Source organism: Balaenoptera physalus (genome assembly GCF_965194825.1).
Source record: "Balaenoptera physalus genome assembly, chromosome: 11".
Taxonomy (NCBI): Eukaryota; Metazoa; Chordata; class Mammalia; order Artiodactyla; family Balaenopteridae; genus Balaenoptera; species Balaenoptera physalus.
This window is the reverse complement of record NC_138896.1, coordinates 45,622,349-45,636,574: the sequence shown is the minus strand read 5'-3', so window position 1 is coordinate 45,636,574 and position 14,226 is coordinate 45,622,349. Positions and strand designations below refer to the sequence as shown.

General features: G+C 37.8%; 1 long non-coding RNA gene across 1 annotated transcript in view; it reads left to right on the top strand.

The window, feature by feature from the left end:
- The window catches only part of LOC309638421, a 1,167,492-nt gene that overhangs the window by 920,135 nt on the left and 233,131 nt on the right, over positions 1–14,226 (top strand). The gene's annotated exons all lie outside the window — the stretch shown is intronic.

The window sequence follows — 14,226 nt, the reverse complement described above, 5'->3', positions numbered from 1 at the left end:
GTTTATTCATTCACCTACTGAAGGACATCATGGTTGAATTTCTTCCAAATTTTGATAATTATGAATATTAACATTTGTTTTTTAAAAGCAAAATATTAATATAAAGTCTCTGAGAAAGACCAGTAATTAGAAGTGGAGTAGAAACATTTGCTCTTATCTTGTCAAAGTATTTATCAAATACTATTGCATTGGTTTGTTTTCTTATGTCTCCCCATCTAAACTATAATGTATAGAAACCACATAATATTTGGTTTGGTATTTCTAGTACACAGTATTGTACACAGCACATAGTAGGCTCTAAGTAACTGTTCAATGAACAGATAGATTAGGACTGAATGATCAGGAGGCAGACTATGTGTCCTAACTTTAGCACCACTTGGCTGATAACCTGGGGTAGTTGTGGTATACTGAGTTTGTTTCCTTGACTGGAAATAATTAGATTTGATGAATGATATTTTTAAATACATTATGTCATTTAGAATTGGCAATTATTTTGCTAGAAAAAGAAAAGACAAAGTTACTAATCTACTTCCTATTCTAATTTGGAATACTCTCTTTGCCCCATCAATAAACCAAGTCTGCAGAAAAATTTCACATGCAAAGTTAAATTAATTTTATATCATGCCAGGCATAAAAGAAAGATTGGTTAGGTTACATACTGAGAAGGTGGGGAAAATCCTGCAAAAGGCTAGAGAAAGAAAAGAATATTTTATTAAGCTTTTATTTATTGCCAGACATTGTGCTGGGAAAAAAAGAAACATGAGGGACTTCCCTGGTGGTCCAGTGGTAAAGAGTCTGCCTTCCAGTGCAGGGGACACGGGTTCGATCCCTGGTCAGGGAACTAAGATCCCACATGCCGCTGGGCAGCTTAACCCATGCGCCTCAATGCGAGAGCCAGTGTACCTCAAACTACAGAGCCCATGCGCTCTGGAGCCCACATGCCACAGCTACAGAGCCCACCTGCTCTGGAGCCTGCATGCCACAACTAGAGAGAAGACCATGCACTGCAATGAAGAGCCCACACGCCGCAACAAAAAGATCCTGCATGTCACAATGAAGACCTGACGCAGCCAAAAAAGAATTTTTTTAAAATAATAAATAAATAAATAAATACAATATTTTAAAAAATAAAAGAAAGGTGAGTAGGATGTTATCTCCTTGCTTAGCAACCCACACAGACAAACCAAGGGACCACCCAAGAATGATGTGAGCAGGCTTTTCTCTGTGAGGGAGTGGGCTGGAGGAAGCAGGACCACCAAGGGGCTTTAACACCTTCCACACACTCCTCATCCCCACCCCAATTTCTGCCTCCTCAGAGTGACTGCTCACTAAGGGACACAGGCCATGTTCCTCAGGAACCAGGTAAAGTTGGTTAAAAGACTGAGAATCATGACTAGATTGAGCTGGAGAAAAGAACAAAGTAAGCAATGACCAATTTTTTTTCTTTGCATTTAAAAAGATGCCGTTGGAGAAAGGGAATGACATATCTCAGAGCACTACAGATTGTATTTTAACTACAAATAGACTTCAAGAAGCTGTGGTATTTTGTAAAATATTGCTAAATCTAAAGTGGTCCTCAAACTTGGGTGAGTATCAGAATCGTGGAGTCACAAAGAAGACTCTCTGAAGTTTAGTCAGGCTGAAGGGAAATGTAAAGTTTGTCTTGATCACACCTCAGTGAGTTTTATTAGTTTTCCAGGTAAGAATCTAATTGGTAGGCACTCAGGTTTGAAATATTTAGAAAAACTCTCAAAACTTCCCCAAACTAAATTAAATGGAATCGTTACCAAACTGGTTGCCTGGACCCACACCAGGGTCCTAGCCCAGGTCAAGACCCTTTGTCTCAGCCAGGGAGCTTCTTTTTCTGCTTGGATGCTGAGACTGGAACAGCACAAGCTTCATTCAATGGCCAAAGAATGGAGAAGTGGGAACCTAGTTCACAAATCAACTTCTCAACCCAATTTGGGTGGAGACACCAAACATATAGGCAGGTGGATGTAAAAGGGAGGGAATTGGAAAGAGTGGGAGGGATACTCATGAGTTATCTGAGAATAAGAGTGAGGTTTGGACCAGGAATGGAGGGAACTCTCCTTTCCAGTCCTTGTGTGAGGTTTTCTGGTCATTGTCATGGCAATCGTCAACTGTCTGGTACTAGTAAGTGTGTTATTTAGCTAATGTATTACAATGAGCATGTAATGAGGCCCCAGGTCCACTGGAAGTCAACTCTTCCACCATCTTGGGCCTCATTGGTTCTAACCAGTTCTTGTTTTTCTCTTTGCAGCTTCCTCCTGGAATGTAGATAAGAGTAATTGGTTTCCATTTGAGGGAGGGGTGGGGGCATGATTCTGGGGTGACAGCCTTGTTAACAGAATGCTGGCAGAATAACATAATAATATCAATTTGACTTTCATTCGTGTTCATGAATTATCCCCTTACTATCTGTGACAGGTGTAACTTCTATGTGAGATTTTAAATAAAGAGAACCCAATGTAGGATTTCCAGAGAAGATACAAAGCACATGACACATACTTGGGTTCTGAAATTCACGTTTAATTGGGCATCATGTATTTCTAGTCACTAAACCTGGCCACCCTGTGATGGAGATGGCGTTGTACTCTCCCCAACATCCCATGGAAAGCTCCTAATTAAACACCTTAAAGCTATTGCCTCAGTATTTTCATGGAGGAGAATTTTTAAATGAGACCTTAGCCTATAAGCACAGTAACCTTCCTGAACATCATTCTTCACCACTCAGCTGCAATAACAATGCAGCCTGTGATATACATGTGGCCAGGATCTCTCAGCCATTGTTCACCAGGTACCCTCTGGTAGCTGGGGTGCCTTGATTTGTGGAAGCCACTTATTCTCTTTTAAATGTGAGGAGTTCAGCAGGTCAAAATATAAACATTTCTTTTCAACCAGGTTCAAAGAACACGAACAATCTACAAAGGACAGAATCAAATGCCCATCCAAATTGCAAAGCCCTGAGTTCCAGACCCACCAGACTTTGGTTTTGTGAATAGTTTATCAACCATTTGAACAATAAGGAGCAGCTGACCTGCTTGGCTTAGTCATCAAAGGGATCTGTTGTTATCCTGTAATGACAAAAGCAGGTCTGCAGGACAATTTAACCTCAAAAGCCATTTCTTTCAATTTTATCCTTTAAAAAACTGCCAGATAATTAACTTCACAGCAGTTTTGTTGGCAAAGTAATACTACAGATAAAATGAAACATTCATTAATAATTGACTGTGAAAACTGGAGTTAAATACCTTCCAGATAACATAACAGAAGAAGATAGAACAGAATGACGGGAGACTTTGGCAAGTAGAAGTAATCACCGGAGTCTTCGCTCTGAAGGGCTAAAATATGAAAGCAAGTGGGAGATCAAAAACAAGAGGAAAAAGCATTATTACAATACCTGTATTTTCATATATTTATGAGCTAAACAATTGCTTATGGTGTTCAAAGTCCAGCATAAATTCTCCTTTAAAAGACACATTCATTTACTCAGAAGTTTTTCATTTGTGTGAAGACTCAAATAAGAGAACTCACAGACATGATAATGAACCAAAAGCCCATCACCGCATGTAATGAAATACACAATTAAGCCAGTGATAACTATTCATTCAAAGCAAGCACTTTATTTCCACTTTCAGACTTACATCTTATCCATTTTACTGTCCTTTAAGTGCTATTGACAATGATACCTTCCAGTTACAGTGTGACTGGGTTTTTTTCCCCCATACACAACCTTCTAAATAATTTTGGCCAAAAAATGATATGAGTTCAAAGGAATCTTGGATGAATAAAACCTTTCATCTACAAAGTATCTGCAATTCCTTTTATGCAGAACACAAAACAAAAGGCAAAATTAATTTTCCCTCCCTCAAATGGATGTGCATCTCCGCATCTGTATCTAGGTTACCCATGCATGCTGAGCAAAGTCAGGAGAGAGTGGAGAGACAAACCTCACACTAAAGGTAATTTCTTAGTGTTTACACCTGCATGTTGTTAAAGTGATGTTATGTTCACATTGCTTTGCTCTGAAGATCGCTAAATACATCATATCTTTCCTACTGATAATTAAGTATCTTTGAGGATAAATAATAATTAAATGTCTATTTTTTGTAATGGGGAGACCCAGATACTGAACTTGCTCCTAAATTGCTATGGGCAATGCTCAGACATAGAAAATAAAATTTCCATTTTTGTTAACCTGCTCTGAGGAGCAGACAACCTTATATCCTTGGGAATTATTTTAAATAAGTTCTTAAAAAGGAAAAAGCAATGATATTGCAGAAAAGGGATATAGGGCAAGGATATAGTCATAAACAAAAATCTCCATTGCAAAAGACGTCTGTTGCACTTATGGTGACATTAGAACATCAACAATCTGTTTTGAACTGGTTCATAATTTCTGGTGCATTGCAGAAATAATGGCTAATGTGCTTTTTTTTGGAAGGAATTCCTTTATTTTTATTTTTTATTTATTTATTTATTTATTTTTGGCTGTGTTGGGTCTTCGTTTCTGTGCAAGGGCTTTCTCTAGTTGCGGCAAGCAGGAGCCACTCTTCATCGTGGTCCACGGGCCGCTCACTATCGCGGCCTCTCTTGTTGCGGAGCACAAGCTCCAGACGCGCAGGCTCAGTAGTTGTGGCTCACGGGCCTAGTTGCTCCGCGGCATGTGGGATTCTCCCAGACCAGGGCTCGAACCTGCGTCCCCTGCATTGGCAGGCAGATTCTCAACCACTGCGCCACCAGGGAAGCTCGGCTAATGTGCTTTTTAACTCGTAATTTTCAGAGCCATAAACCTTAAAATTGACTCTGAAAATATTGGGACTCTGTATTGTAAAATCTAAGAAAGGAAATGCCTGATGTCTTTTCTGTATGTTCTTGTTCAAAGACAAACAACTCTCTAGATCTATGAGGAAGGCATGACTTGGCCAATTAACAAAGAACCAAGGAAGGGAAAAAAAGAAAAAGGGAAAAAGAAAGAGAGACAAGTACTTGGCTGCCATTCATCAAATTAATATGCAAAACACTACACTTTTCTGATTCAAATATTTTAATCACTCTCAATTCCTAGGTAATAGGAACAATATATAGTTGGTTTAAGTCAAATATGGTTCAATTATTTGGCTTTAAGTTGAGATAAATCATTTCATTCTTTAGGCCAAAACATAATTTATGAAGGAAGATTTCAGATAAATGGCTTAATGCCCAAATTCTAGAAAATATTTTATTATGGATAGTTTGTGAGATTTCTTTTAAAGAACTCTAACAATATACATTATTGCATATTCTTTTTCCCCTATTTAACTAAGTCATAGTTATTTTCACAAATCTGAAGTAATTTTGGCTGTGATTATGCCATTTATATACATAAGCTTGGAAAAATCATACTGATTAAATTTAAAATAAATTTCTAAGATAAGTACTAAAAGTAAAATGTTTTGCAAATGACCAACTATCCATTTCCAGTCCAATCAGTTGTCTTTAACTCAAATGGACTGACCTAAGCAAACTGTGACATCATTGGCCTCAACCACAAGCATAAACCATTTACCTCCCCAAGGAGTCAGGGCTCCTTCAACCTCTGGACTGGCTGCTGCCTAAGAGCACTGGGGAAGACTCCCCACTTCCTGTTCCCTGAGCTACAGCTGCTCACCCAGGACACGCAATGACAGGGGCCTTGTGTTGTAACCACCCCCAATCTGAGACACCCTCCTCTACACACACACACACAGGCACACAAACACACAGACACAGATACACACAGACACATACACACAAACACATACAGACACACACTCACACTCACTCACACACACACGTAAACACACAAAGACACATAAACGCATACAGACATACCAAAATACACACAAAAACACAGTCACGCACAAACACACAGACATACACAGACACACACAAACACACACACACAGAGGTTCATGTGGTTCTGTCCCTATAAAAGGCTCAAGTACACTTCCTGCCTCTCCTGCTATGAGCTTTTCACACAGATTGAAGAATCTTGGGTTTTATGATCAGATATGTTAGTTAGATACAAGCCCCAAAAGGCCAGGGTCTCCCTGCTGGTCTGGCTCTGCCGCTGCCCTCTGTCAGCACAGTCACCTTCAGAATAGGCCCCTGACACATGTGTCTCTAACCAGATGTCTTGTGTAAGGGGCTCCAGCTCTCTTTGTCACTTTGACAGTATAAGAATCTTCGAAAATATTTACCTTAGTTTATAAACAATTCTCCTGAAAAATGTTTTATCCTAAATATGGCTCTACTTTGAGTCATTGTCTACTTTGCTTCATCAAGGCTGAATAATGTCACTTTTAACAAAGATTACTCAAATTATTGTTTCTAAAATTACTTAACTCCTTCAATTACATATTATTTTAGATTACAAGTGAATCCTTCAAATGAGTGTATGTCTAGAAAATCTATTACACGTTAGTGATTCTGAAACTAAGCTTTTCCTACAAACACATGAACATATATATTAAACTCAAATATCATCCATTTGTGTCTTTTTAGATACAATCAAATTATAGTTTATGTACTGATTTCTACAAAAGATGATACATTTCTTGAAAGTTTTCCTGTGATTAAAATAATTCAAAAAACAGATTTTCCATTCCATTGAATTAAAGTTTTTTTTTTTTGTTTTTATTTATTTATTTATTTTTATTTTTGGCTGTCTTGGGTCTTTGTTGCTGCGTGCGGGCTTTTTTCTCTAGTTGCAGCGAGCAGGGGTTCATTGCGGTTCGTGGGCTTCTCATTGGTGGCTTCTCTTGCTGCAGAGCATGAGCTCTAGGCGCGCAGGCTTCAGTAGTTGTGGTACTTGGGCTCAGTAGTTTTGGCTCGTGAGCTCTAGAGCACAGGCTCAGTAGTTGTGGCACATGGGCTTGGTTGCCCCGTGGCATGTGGGATCTTCCCGGACCAGGGCTCGAACCTGTGTCCCCTGCACTGGCAGGCGGATTCTTAACCGCTGCGCCACCAGGGAAGACTATCCATTGAATTAAAGTTTGAGATATATTTTACATCATATCATTGAAATAAATTTTGAGCTATTACTGGGTTCAATAGACCAAGATCCTAAATTCATACATTTCTTTCCCACCATAATATGCTTTCCATTAGTCTACAATTTTTGTAAGTCAGATATAATTTTATGTAACAAAGCTGATGATATTTTTAGGGCCTTAGGATAGTTTTTAACCTGTCCAGGAAATAGACAACTTATTTTTGTGGCTGGGTCAGGATTAAAGGATAAAATAAAAGAGAATAATTCCCATTTCCTCACCTGTCCAGAGTTCTATATCATTTACCTACGTGTGGCCCAAATGTAAAACCATGCTACCTTGCTAAAGGCTTAATAAATGTTAGATTTTTATTTGGTTTTTTTAAAAAGTATTGTGACCTGATAAGCATACTAAATATTTTAACAGGAATTACCTGCTGTGTGGTTACAAACAAATTATGTGTGCACCCAGGAACCATGCTATACTTATTTATGTATCCCAACACCTACAGTGTTCATTTACTATGTATCAAGTTACTCAATGAATGTACACTGAATTGACATTGAACAGATATCAGGAAGCAGCAGGAAAGGAAGGGATGAGAGGAGAAAAAGGACCTGTATTGGAAGATTATACGTAATTGTGCACCAAGTAGTCAAAATGCTCACACAGACATATAGTTTCATGTACAAGAAGTGAAACATGGTCCTAAAGTTTCTGAAATGCCCCAAAAATATACTTATTAAAACATTCCCATGGAAGGCCTGTTTTGAAGGAAGGAAGGAAGGTGTAATCATCATGCTTAGGAAGGAAGGTGCAATGAGAGGCGGACAGAGCCCAGGGTGCTAATTTACTGCTCTCTCAGGAGCCTTTCCTGGCTGATGTATGGAGGTGCTGTGGAAATGCCTTTAGAAGAAGCCTGCTCCCTTTTTCAGGGAATAGTTACTGCTCTGACACTCAGCCATGGAACAGAGAGAACAAAATAAAATATAGAAATTAAGATGATAAAAAGTAATTTTAAGTAAAATGTGTATTTTTCTTCACACATCATTCATATTTGGACAACAGCATGTTGTTTAGAATTATACTATAAACCTTTACTGCCAAAAATACAACCTATGAGAGTATGTAATGTTATTAAATTCTGACATTATTCCAAATAAATTTTGGGTGACAAAATCCTGCAAAACAGCCCTAGTAAAGAGGAGAAGAAAAATGTCAAGAGGTTAAATTGATCTACTTTGTTGTTGTTGTCTTGAAAATAATACAGAATTTTTATGATTAAGAAGTAACCCATGATTTCTAACATAAAATCTACAAGACTTATGTTACCAATTACAGACAGAGATGTCCAATGCTAGGACTATGTGAAATTCTCCGAAGGTGAGAGTCACTGTTTTCCTCCCCTCTTGAGGCCAATGAAACTACTAATTGCATCTCCCAGCAGAGCAGCTCCTCCTTCCTCCCCCCACCCCACCCATTGCCAGCAGCCGGAGAAACTGAAAAGGCCCACCGTAACCTTGTCAAGCAGAACCCCAGAGGAAGAGATGACTATTGAACCAAAAACAATAAGCAGACATAGAAGATTGAAATTCAGCATGAAAACAATAAACAACATCATTTTCAAGTTAAAAATTCAGGAAATGAGTTTAAGAAAAGGACAGACTTTTTTTTAAATCTCTTGGGCCACTAATGCAGATCCCAAAAGGACAAATATCTAAATATCTTCAGGGAAAAGACAAGGGACTTCAAGTGCAGATCACAAAAAATAGGTGGCTCAGAGGGGGAAAATGAAATGTGATAATGACATAGAAAATAGACAAAATTTCTCTGAGCTGAAGACAAACTTGAGTTCCCTAATTAAGAAGGCTCATCAAATTCCAAAATTATTTGACACATACTTAAGCACACCATGGTAAAATTACTGATTTTCAAGAATGAAGGAAAAAAATCTTACAACCTCCTTACCTTATAATACGAGGTAAACCAAACCCAAATCAGAACAGTACTTCAAGACAGGGGAAGATGAGAAGCAGAGGAAACAATAGAAAGGGGGATATATAACAATGTATATAGTATAATATAAGAGTAATATAATATATTATATAATGATTCATTGTATAATATAACCATGTAATATGACAATAATATAAAAAATATAATATATAATATAATTTATATAACAATATTATATAATATGTTATTATATAATAACAAAATATAATAATTAAATTGAAAAACCATAGTAAGTCACTGAAAGTGCTAAGTAATCTCATTAAAACTTAAAAGTTAGGTCTCGAATGTGCAAGTACAGTTGACCCTTGAACAATGCAGGCATTAGGTCCACCAACATGCATGCAGTCTCGAAAATCTGAGTATGACTTTACAGTCAGCCCTCCATATCCTGTTTCTGCATCCTAGGATTCAACCACCCACAGATCTGCCATGTGGTACCATGGTGCGTATTTATTGAAAAAAATCCATATATAAGTAAACCCATGCAGTTCAAACCTGTGTTGTTCACAAGTAAACTGTATACCCTTTTCTAAAATATGTGGCATGATGCTGCTGGGTTTATATCAGATTCAAGGACTTATGACAATACTGGTATAATCTAATCAATCCAGCCTTGGGGTTGTACAGTCTGAACCATTGGCCTTTGAAGAATCTGAGATTAGTGATTCCATTCCAGGATATGCCAAGATGGATGGTCAATGAAAGAGACAAACTTCAGCTTCTCCATGTTCTCTGAGATGTACATAGCTGAAGGGTATCTCTTCCTTGGTCTGAACTGGAGCTATCTCTGGTATACATATTGTGTTATCACGGACCATTTGGAGTACATGTTGGCCCTAGATATATTGCTCCTTTTTTTTTTTAACATCTTTATTGGAGTATAATTGCTTTACAAGGGTGTGTTATTTTCTGTTATATAACAAAGTGAATCAGCTATACATATACATATATCCCCATACCCCTCCCTCTTGAGCACCCCTCCCACCCGCCATATCTCACCCCTCTAGGTGGACATAAAGCACCAAGCTGATCTCTCTGAGCTATGTGGCTGCTTCCCACTAGCTATTTATTTTATATTTGGTAGTGTATATATATCCATACCACTCTTTCACTTCATACCAGCTTACACTTCCCACTCCCCATGTCCTCAAGTCCATTCTCTATGTCTGCGTCTTTATTCCTGTCCTGCCCCTAGGTTCTTCAGAACCATTTTTTTTTTTAGATTCCATATATGTGTTAGCATACGGTATTTGTTTTTCTCTTTCTGACTTACTTCACACTGTATGACAGACTCTAGGTCCATCCACCTCATTACAAATAACTCAATTTCGTTTCTTTTTATGGCTGAGTAATATTCCATTGTATATATGTGCCACATCTTCTTTATCCATTCATCTGTCGATGGACACTTAAGTTGCTTCCATGTCATGGTTATTGTAAATAGTATCGCTCCTTCTTAAAGACAAGGAAAAAAAAGGGGAACAAATAAAAATATTTGGTAGCATAAAATAAAAGGGTAAGCATATCACTGTAAACAGAGGTATGTGTTGTCTTTATGTTATCAATTTTTCAAAATGTAAATGCGTGCAAAAAGAGAGGAGACCAAAGATGAACTGATAAGAAAACAGTCTAAACTGCAAGGCCATCTTGCTGAGAGGTAAAGTAGCTGGATAAGTTAAAGAAAGATTTTAAAGACATAAAACCATAGTCACTGAATTTAAATTGAAGGTCCTAGAAGTACTGAAGATCAGAATAAACAGAGTAGAAAATCTAATTGGAAAAAGCTTTAGAATTTTACCTATAATTCAGAAAAAATAATTAAGAGATAAAAACCATAAGAGAAAATAATAGATACGTAGGAAAGTGATTCACCATTACATATAATTGGAGGGGAAAAGAACAAATGGAACCAAAATAGTACAAAAATTTATAATACAAGAAAACTTCCCTGAACCTAGAAAATATATATGAATCTACATATTAAAAAGAACTTATCATAATTAAAGCAAAAATAATGAACATAGGCCATTATCTGAACATATCTTGGTAAATTTTTCAACTTTAAAAACAAATAATGATTCATATGTATCCAATGAGGAAAAAGAATAGATTTCATGTTAAAAAAAAAGAAGGAAAATCAAGCTATCTTCGTTAAAGAGTAAGACATAATGGAGCAGCACCTACAGAATTTTGAGTGAAAAAAATTGAACCCAGACAGTCTGTACTTAGTCCTGCTGACATTCACATATGATGTCAACAGAAATGTATTCTTCAGTCCCCTACTGTGAACTCAGAAAATATTCTACCACCCACACTAAAATCAATTTCCAATATATTAAAAAGTAAAATGTACAACAATGAAATCAAAAAGTACTAAAAGAAAGTGTTAATTTCTATTATTCTGATCTCCTGATAAGGAAGACTTTTTAAGCATAGACACAGAAGCAGAAAGCATAACAAAAGAGGTTGATAGACTTTACTTAAAAAAATTAACTTGTACATTTAAAAATCAAGAGCCAACATAAGGGGAGATTGGTTTAAGATGGCGGAGTAGAAGGACATGTGCTCACTCCCTCTTGTGAGAGCACTGGAATCACAACTAACTGCTGAACAGTCATCAACAGGAAGACACTGGAACTCACCAAAAAAAGATACCCCACATCCAAAGACAAAGGAGAAACCACAACGAGACGGTAGGAGGGGCGCAATCACAATAAAATCAAATCCCATAATTGCTGGGTGGGTGACTCACAAACTGGAGAACAATTATACCACAGATGTCCACCCACTGGAGTGAAGGTTCTAAGCCCCACATCAGGCTCAGAACCAGGGGCTCAACCTGGGGGTCTGGCAACGGGAGGAGGAATTCCTAGAGAATCAGACTTTGAAGGCTAGCAGGATTTGATTACAGGACTTTGACAGGACTGGGGAAAGCAGAGACTCCACTCTTGGAGGGCACACACAAAGTAGTGTGCATGTCAGGACCCAGGGGGAAGGAGCAGTGACCCCATAGGAGACTGAAACAGACCTAGCTGCTAGTGTTGGAGGGTCTCCTGCAGAGGCGGGAGGCAGCTGTGACTCACCACAGGGACAAGAACACTGGTAGCAGAAGTTCTGGGAAGTACTCCTTGGCGTGAGCCCTCTCCCATAGTCCACCATTAGCCCCACCAAAGAGCCTGTAGGCTCCAGTGCTGGGTCACCTCAGGCCAAACAACCAACAGGGATGGAACTCAGCCCCACCCATCAGCAGACAAGCAGATTAAAGTTTTACTGAGTTCTGCCCACCAGAACAACAACCAGCTCTACCCACCACCAGTCGCTCCCATCAGAAAGCTTTGCACAAGCCTCTTAGATAACCTCATCCACCAGAGGGCAGACAGCAGAAGCAATAAGAACTACAATCCTGCAGCCTGTGGAACAAAAACCACATTCACAGAAACATAAACAGAATGAAAAGGCATAGGACTATGTACCAGATGAAGCAACAATATAAAACCCCAGAAAAACAACTAAATGAAGTGGACATAGGCAACCTTCCAGAAAAAGAATTCAGAATAATGATAGTGAAAATGATCCAGTACCTTGGAAAAAGAATGGAGGCAAAGATTGAAGAGATGCAAGAAATGTTTAACAAAGACCTAGAAAAATTAAGAACAAACACCTAGAAGAATTAAAGAACAAACAGGGATGAAGAATACAATAACTGAAATGAAAAATACACTAGAAGGAATCAATAGCAGAATAACTGAGGCAGAAGAATGGATAAGTGACCGGGAAGACAGATGGTGGAATTTACTGCTTCACAACAGAATAAAGAAAAATGAATGAAAAGAAATGAAGACAAGTTAAGAGACCTCTGGGACAACATCAAACGCACCAATATTCGCATTATAGGGGTCCCAGAAGGAGAAGAGAGAAAGGACCCGAGAAAATATTTGAAGAGATTATAGTGGAAAACTTCCCTAACATGGGAAAGGAAATAGCCACCCAAGTCTGGGAAGCACAGAGAGTCCCATACAGGATAAACCCAAGGAGAAACACACTGAGACACATAGTAATCAAATTGGCAAAAATTAAAGACAACGAAAAATTATTGAAAGCAGCAAGGGAAAAGTGATAAATAACATACAAGGGAACTCCCATAAAGTTAACAGCTGATTTCTCAGCAGAAACTCTACAAGCCAGAAGGGAGTGTCAATGCAATCCCTATCAAATTACCAATGGCATTTTTTATAGAACTAGAACTAAAAATCTTAAAATTTGTATGGAGACACAAAAGACCTTGAATAGCCAAAGCAACCTTGAAGGAAAAAACGGAGCTGGAGGAATCAGACTCCCTGACTTCAGACTATACTACAAAGCTACAGTAATCAAGACAATATGGCACTGGCACAAAAAACAGAAATATAGATCAATGGAACAGGATAGAAAGTCCAGAGATAAACCACACACCTATGGTCAACTAGTCTATGACAAAGGAAGCAAGGATAAACAATGGAGAAAAGACAGTCTTTTCAATAAGTGGTACTGGGAAAACTGGACAGCTACATGTGAAAGAATGAAATTAGAACACTCTCTAACACCATACTCAAAAATAACCTCAAAATAGATTAAAAATCAAGAGCTAAAAGCAAATAAACTGAAAACATTAAACCCATATATAAGAGTGCTAGAGGGCTTAATATGATACTTACTACATCAGGAGATTTCTCACAGTAGTGTGAAAAAGATGAATTCAATTAAAATGGGTAAAACATATAATCAAGTAAGTCACTAACAGAAAATTTTAAGTGTACTAAACATGAAAAAATAATCAACCCTGCTTTTAAGCATAAAACTATGAATTAAGACTAATGGAAATACTTTTTATTGACAATATTTACTAGAGCACTGGGAAATGGATACTTTCATAGGCAATTTCATGCAATTTAACTTGACACAATCTTCTTGGGAAGCTTTTTAGAAACATATTCTATAATCTTTAAAATATGTACACACTTAACAGAGCAATTCCAATTTCAGAAAATCACCCAGCACTGTTCATAGTTACTCAAAGTGTGATCACCAGAGAAGAGCAACAGTACCTGATTGAACAGATTACCATGCCTCTGGAAAATAGTACACCATGCAGCCACTAAAAATGTGGCAGAATATTTAAACCCATGAGGATTTTCAA